Raw genomic sequence first — 8,270 nt, 5'->3', positions numbered from 1 at the left:
CCAACATGTCATTTGGCGCCTGAATATCACAAATATGGTCAACAGAATTATCGAAACCAAAAGTGATAGAAAGTTCAAACATGTCTCAGAACGGCGTATAACGTCATAATATCACGTTTTGGGCACATTTTGTTTTTTATCTCCAACATGCTCAAAGATGTCATTTGGCGTCTGAATATCACAAATATGGTCAACAGAATTATCGGAACCAAAAGTGATAGAAAGTTCAAACATGTGCCAGAACGGCGTATAACGTCATAATATCACGTTTTGGGCACATTTTGTTTTTTATCTCCAACATGCTCAAAGATGTCATTTGGCGTCTGAATATCACAAATATGGTCAACAGAATTATCGGAACCAAAAGTGATAGAAAGTTCAAACATGTCTCAGAACGGCGTATAACGTCGTAATATCACGTTTTGGGCACATTTTGTTTTTTATCTCCAACATGCTCCAACATGTCATTTGGCGCCTGAATATCACAAATATGGTCAACAGAATTATCGGAACCAAAAGTGATAGAAAGTTGAAACATGTCTCAGAACGGCGTATAACGTCATAATATCACGTTTTGGGCACATTTTGTTTTTTATCTCCAACATGCTCAAAGATGTCATTTGGCGCCTGAATATCACAAATATGGTCAAAAGAATTATCGGAACCAAAAGTGATAGAAAGTTCAAACATGTCTCAGAACGGCGTATAACGTCATAATATCACGTTTTGGGCACATTTTGTTTTCTATCTCCAACATGCTCAAAGATGTCATTTGGCGTCTGAATATCACAAATATGGTCAACAGAATTATCGGAACCAAAAGTGATAGAAAGTTCAAACATGTCTCAGAACGGCGTATAGCGTCATAATATCACGTTTTGGGCACATTTTGTTTTTTATCTCCAACATGCTCAAAGATGTCATTTGGCGTCTGAATATCACAAATATGGTCAACAGAATTATCGGAACCAAAAGTGATAGAAAGTTCAAACATGTCTCAGAACGGCGTATAACGTCATAATATAACGTTTTGGGCACATTTTGTTTTTTATCTCCAACATGCTCAAAGATGTCATTTGGCGTCTGAATAACACAAATACGGTCAACAGAATTATCGGAACCAAAAGTGATAGAAAGTTCAAACATATCTCAGAACGGCGTATAACGTCATAATATATCGTTTTGGGCACATTTTGTTTTTTATCTCCAACATGCTCAAAGATGTCATTTGGCGTCTGAATATCAAAAATATGGTCAACAGAATTATCGGAACCAAAAGTGATAGAAAGTTCAAACATGTCTCAGAACGGCGTATAACGTCATAATATAACGTTTTGGGCACATTTTGTTTTTTATCTCCAACATGCTCAAAGATGTCATTTGGCGTCTGAATATCACAAATATGGTCAACAGAATTATCGGAACCAAAAGTGATAGAAAGTTCAAACATGTCTCAGAACGGCGTATAACGTCATAATATCACGTTTTGGGCACATTTTGTTTTTTATCTCCAACATGCTCAAAGATGTCATTTGGCGTCTGAATATCACAAATATGGTCAACAGAATTATCGGAACCAAAAGTGATAGAAAGTTCAAACATGTCTCAGAACGGCGTATAACGTCATGATATAACGTTTTGGGCACATTTTGTTTTTTATCTCCAACATGCTCCAACATGTCATTTGGCGCCTGAATATCACAAATATGGTCAACAGAATTATCGGAACCAAAAGTGATAGAAAGTTCAAACATGTCTCAGAACGGCGTATAACGTCATAATATAACGTTTTGGGCACATTTTGTTTTTTATCTCCAACATGCTCCAACATGTCATTTGGCGCCTGAATATCACAAATATGGTCAACAGAATTATCAGAACCAAAAGTGATAGAAAGTTCAAACATGTCTCAGAACGGCGTATAACGTCATAACATCACGTTTTGGGCACATTTTGTTTTTTATCTCCAACATGCTCAAAGATGTCATTTGGCGTCTGAATATCACAAATATGGTCAACAGAATTATCGGAACCAAAAGTGATAGAAAGTTCAAACATGTCTCAGAACGGCGTATAACGTCATAGTATCACGTTTTGGGCACATTTTGTTTTTTATCTCCAACATGATCCAACATGTCATTTGGCGCCTGAATATCACAAATATGGTCAACAGAATTATCGAAACCAAAAGTGATAGAAAGTTCAAACATGTCTCAGAACGGCGTATAACGTCATAATATCACGTTTTGGGCACATTTTGTTTTTTATCTCCAACATGCTCAAAGATGTCATTTGGCGTCTGAATATCACAAATATGGTCAACAGAATTATCGGAACCAAAAGTGATAGAAAGTTCAAACATGTGCCAGAACGGCGTATAACGTCATAATATCACGTTTTGGGCACATTTTGTTTTTTATCTCCAACATGCTCAAAGATGTCATTTGGCGTCTGAATATCACAAATATGGTCAACAGAATTATCGGAACCAAAAGTGATAGAAAGTTCAAACATGTCTCAGAACGGCGTATAACGTCGTAATATCACGTTTTGGGCACATTTTGTTTTTTATCTCCAACATGCTCCAACATGTCATTTGGCGCCTGAATATCACAAATATGGTCAACAGAATTATCGGAACCAAAAGTGATAGAAAGTTCAAACATGTCTCAGAATGGCGTATAACGTCATAATATCACGTTTTGGACACATTTTGTTTTTTATCTCCAACATGCTCAAAGATGTCATTTGGCGTCTGAATATCACAAATATGATCAACAGAATTATCGGAACCAAAAGTGATAGAAAGTTCAAACATGTCTCAGAACGGCGTATAACGTCATAATATCACGTTTTGGGCACATTTTGTTTTTTATCTCCAACATGCTCCAACATGTCACTTGGCGCCTGAATATCACAAATATGGTCAACAGAATTATTGGAACCAAAAGTGATAGAAAGTTCAAACATGTCTCAGAACGGCGTATAACGTCATAATATAACGTTTTGGGCACATTTTGTTTTTTATCTCCAACATGCTCCAACATGTCATTTGGCGCCTGAATATCACAAATATGGTCAACAGAATTATCGGAACCAAAAGTGATAGAAAGTTCAAACATGTCTCAGAACGGCGTATAACGTCATAATATCACGTTTTGGGCACATTTTGTTTTTTATCTCCAACATGCTCCAACATGTCCTTTGGCGCCTGAATATCACAAATATGGTCAACAGAATTATCGGAACCAAAAGTGATAGAAAGTTCAAACATGTCTCAGAACGGCGTATAACGTCATAATATAACGTTTTGGGCACATTTTGTTTTTTATCTCCAACATGCTCAAAGATGTCATTTGGCGTCTGAATATCACAAATATGGTCAACAGAATTATCGGAACCAAAAGTGATAGAAAGTTCAAACATGTCTCAGAACGGCGTATAACGTCATAATATAACGTTTTGGGCACATTTTGTTTTTTATCTCCAACATGCTCCAACATGTCATTTGGCGCCTGAGTATCACAAATATGGTCAACAGTATTATCGGAACCAAAAGTGATAGAAAGTTCAAACATGTCTCAGAACGGCGTATAACGTCATAAGATAACGTTTTGGGCACATTTTGTTTTTTATCTCCAACATGCTCAAAGATGTCATTTGGCGTCTGAATATCACAAATATGGTCAACAGAATTATCGGAACCAGAAGTGATAGAAAGTTCAAACATGTCTCAGAACGGCGTATAACGTCATAATATAACGTTTTGGACACATTTTGTTTTTTATCTCCAACATGCTCAAAGATGTCATTTGGCGTCTGAATATCACAAATATGGTCAACAGAATTATCGGAACCAGAAGTGATAGAAAGTTCAAACATGTCTCAGAACGGCGTATAACGTCATAATATAACGTTTTGGACACATTTTGTTTTTTGTCTCCAACATGCTCAAAGATGTCATTTGGCGTCTGAATATCACAAATATGGTCAACAGAAGTATCGGAACCAAAAGTGATAGAAAGTTCAAACATGTCTTAGAACGGCGTATAACGTCATAATATAACGTTTTGGACACATTTTGTTTTTTATCTCCAACATGCTAAAAGATGTCATTTGGCGTCTGAATATCACAAATATGGTCAACAGAATTATCGGAACCAAAAGTGATAGAAAGTTCAAACATGTCTCAGAACGGCGTATAACTTCATAATATAACGTTTTGGGCACATTTTGTTTTTTATCTCCAACATGCTCAAAGATGTCCTTTGGCGTCTGAATATCAAAAATATGGTCAACAGAATTATCGGAACCAAAAGTGATAGAAAGTTCAAACATGTCTCAGAACGGCGTATAACGTCATAATATCACGTTTTGGACACATTTTGTTTTTTATCTCCAACATGCTCAAAGATGTCATTTGGCGTCTGAATATCACAAATATGGTCAACAGAATTATCGGAACCAAAAGTGATAGAAAGTTCAAACATGTCTCAGAACGGCGTATAACGTCATAATATCACGTTTTGGGCACATTTTGTTTTTTATCTCCAACATGCTCATAGATGTCATTTGGCGTCTGAATATCACAAATATGGTCAACAGAATTATCGGAACCAAAAGTGATAGAAAGTTCAAACATGTCTCAGAACGGCGTATAACGTCATAATATAACGTTTTGAGCACATTTTGTTTTTTATCTCCAACATGCTCAAAGATGTCATTTGGCGTCTGAATATCAAAAATATGGTCAACAGAAGTATCGGAACCAAAAGTGATAGAAAGTTCAAACATGTCTCAGAACGGCGTATAACGTCATAATATAACGTTTTGGACACATTTTGTTTTTTATCTCCAACATGCTCAAAGATTGTAACGGTTCCGTTCGAGGTTATTGAATTTCCTTGTGATTTGTCTGTAATTGTTAGAAGTCGGGGAATTATATACCATTTTGTTTATTTACCTTGTTATAATTTTTGTTTTTTTGTTACAGCAAGCCGAACTTGGAAACACTTGAAAATCCTTTCCTTTTCATCACTTTTCTTAAATCCTTTCCTTTCGCTCATTTTAAACGCCTTTTTCTTTTTCATTACCTTCATTACAATCACACAATAGATCTTAACCTTAAAACTTTTCTTTTTCTCTTCTTCGTTACTATCATGAATTTTGTTTACATTTTTAAGTTCGGACTGTCAATAATAGAGGGAGGGAGTGATTTTGAATTCTTGGCACCGCGCGATTTTATAACGAGTTTTTTGGTTAAAATCTTGGGAAATGAATACCCGTGCGCGATTTTACTCTTCCTCTTTTGAAACCAGCCTTTGTAGTGTTTGGATGGTTAACAAGAATTTTAAGTCGACATTTTGGTATAATTCTGTGTAGAATTTTGGATCGATTTATATCCGTATTTATCGGGATCTGAGTTAATTAATCCTTTAATTTTTCGTTTGGAAATTATTCAACGATTACGGTTTCACCGGATTTATTGCACATTTTTACAAAGACTATTCATTTTGCTGGTTAAAACCTCATACCACCTTGAGGTAGGTTTTTCTTTTTACATTTTCTCTAATTTTGGCTTAATACTAACTTAAACCTAAATTCATTTAAACTCCTTTCACACTACATAAAAACATCCATCCCTACATTCTTGCCTAATTATCTATTTACATTTTTCTTTCTTTTTTTACACGCTAGGTTTTTTTTTTTCTGAGAGCCTTATTCCTTATATAAGTTCTTGGGAAATCTCCCATCCCGGAAACAAGTACTACCTGGAATAAAGAAGTAAATTAGAAGCTACATAACCCAAGTTTCCTGTACTTACCATCGAACAAGTGTTTCCAAAGGAGGTTTGCTGGATTTTGTTGCTGTATCTACGTATAATTGTTGTCATCGTGAAGTCATCATCCTTCGTTCAAAAGAGTTTGGAATAAAGGTCAGAATTTTCCTTTTTATACAAAAAGAATATCAGTGTGGCTAGATACTTTTGTATTTTTTTTATAAAGTAAGATTTTCTTTTGTACTTACCATTTAATTTTTTTGTTAACTTCACTGGTTCATTTTGTTCATTTCACTTTAAACCAGTTCCTTATTATTATTATCTCATTTTAATTGTCAATTAATTTTTCTTGTAAAGTTATCGGATTTATTAGGGGTGTTATTAATTTCGGTATTGATTTCGATTTTGTTTTCTTTTCCGTTCGCCTGATCGAGCGCTCGGGTCAATCGGGGACGTGTCGCGATCATTATTTAGATTTGTTTTAATTTTGTTTTATTCAGCTCATTATTATTTTCTTTCTCTTTTACCCCCCTAATTATTCGGGATTTTTTTTTGAACAATCTCCGTTATTTTATTTACTACTTATATACTTTATATTTTGTTTTACCATATTTTTTTTTCCTTAATAAATTTGTTTTTATATGGTATATGATTTCGCGATTTCTTTGTGTTTTGTTATATGTTGGTGTTGTCGAACCTTTTCCCTTCCAGCCCTCTTCGCAGTTAGAGCGATCTGTAACTGAAACTGCGTGGCGCCTTATAAATTCAAACCCACCCCATCTTCACTGGGAAGCCGAGGTGTTGCAGATCTGTATTTTTTTAAAAGGGGTTCGATTGTGTTGTTGCCGTTTTGTTGAAAAGCCGCCACAAGATGTCATTTGGCGTCTGAATATCACAAATATGGTCAACAGAATTATCGGAACCAGAAGTGATAGAAAGTTCAAACATGTCTCAGAACGGCGTATAACGTCATAATATAACGTTTTGGACACATTTTGTTTTTTATCTCCAACATGCTCAAAGATGTCATTTGGCGTCTGAATATCACAAATATGGTCAACAGAATTATCGGAACCAAAAGTGATAGAAAGTTCAAACATGTCTCAGAACGGCGTATAAAGTCATAATATAACGTTTTGGACACATTTTGTTTTTTATCTCCAACATGCTCAAAGATGTCATTTGGCGTCTGAATATCACAAATATGGTCAACAGAATTATCGGAACCAAAAGTGATAGAAAGTTCAAACATGTCTCAGAACGGCGTATAACTTCATAATATAACGTTTTGGGCACATTTTGTTTTTTATCTCCAACATGCTCAAAGATGTCCTTTGGCGTCTGAATATCAAAAATATGGTCAACAGAATTATCGGAACCAAAAGTGATAGAAAGTTCAAACATGTCTCAGAACGGCGTATAACGTCATAATATCACGTTTTGGACACATTTTGTTTTTTATCTCCAACATGCTCAAAGATGTCATTTGGCGTCTGAATATCACAAATATGGTCAACAGAATTATCGGAACCAAAAGTGATAGAAAGTTCAAACATGTCTCAGAACGGCGTATAACGTCATAATATCACGTTTTGGGCACATTTTGTTTTTTATCTCCAACATGCTCATAGATGTCATTTGGCGTCTGAATATCACAAATATGGTCAACAGAATTATCGGAACCAAAAGTGATAGAAAGTTCAAACATGTCTCAGAACGGCGTATAACGTCATAATATAACGTTTTGGGCACATTTTGTTTTTTATCTCCAACATGCTCAAAGATGTCATTTGGCGTCTGAATAACACAAATACGGTCAACAGAATTATCGGAACCAAAAGTGATACAAAGTTCAAACATGTCTCAGAACGGCGTATAACGTCATAATATAACGTTTTGGGCACATTTTGTTTTTTATCTCCAACATGCTCCAACATGTCATTTGGCGCCTGAATATCACAAATATGGTCAACAGAATTATCGGAACCAAAAGTGATAGAAAGTTCAAACATGTCTCAGAACGGCGTATAACGTCATAATATCACGTTTTTGACACATTTTGTTTTTTATCTCCAACATGCTCAAAGATGTCATTTGGCGTCTGAATATCACAAATATGGTCAACAGAATTATCGGAACCAAAAGTGATAGAAAGTTCAAACATGTCTCAGAACGGCGTATAACTTCATAATATAACGTTTTGGGCACATTTTGTTTTTTATCTCCAACATGCTCAAAGATGTCCTTTGGCGTCTGAATATCAAAAATATGGTCAACAGAATTATCGGAACCAAAAGTGATAGAAAGTTCAAACATGTCTCAGAACGGCGTATAACGTCATAATATCACGTTTTGGACACATTTTGTTTTTTATCTCCAACATGCTCAAAGATGTCATTTGGCGTCTGAATATCACAAATATGGTCAACAGAATTATCGGAACCAAAAGTGATAGAAAGTTCAAACATGTCTCAGAACGGCGTATAACGTC

General features: G+C 35.3%; 1 long non-coding RNA gene across 2 annotated transcripts; it reads right to left on the bottom strand.

Annotated features, from left to right (window-relative positions):
- Positions 1-4,869: 4,869 nt before the first annotated feature.
- Positions 4,870-6,614, bottom strand: LOC139432314 (uncharacterized). 2 transcript variants are annotated; one of them, XR_011642146.1, is made up of 4 exons: positions 6,028-6,614; positions 5,825-5,947; positions 4,964-5,771; positions 4,870-4,915 (listed from the first exon to the last, which is right to left on the bottom strand). It is a non-coding gene; the product is annotated as an uncharacterized lncRNA (long non-coding RNA). The 2 variants fall into 2 exon arrangements; XR_011642147.1 differs by having other exon boundaries at positions 4,877-4,903.
- Between the last annotated feature and the right edge of the window lie 1,656 nt (positions 6,615-8,270).

The sequence above is a fragment of the Onthophagus taurus genome, unplaced genomic scaffold (genome assembly GCF_036711975.1).
Source record: "Onthophagus taurus isolate NC unplaced genomic scaffold, IU_Otau_3.0 ScKx7SY_14, whole genome shotgun sequence".
NCBI classification, from domain to species: Eukaryota; Metazoa; Arthropoda; class Insecta; order Coleoptera; family Scarabaeidae; genus Onthophagus; species Onthophagus taurus.
The sequence above is the reverse complement of the archived record's forward strand: the minus strand, read 5'-3'. Positions and strand labels throughout refer to the sequence as shown.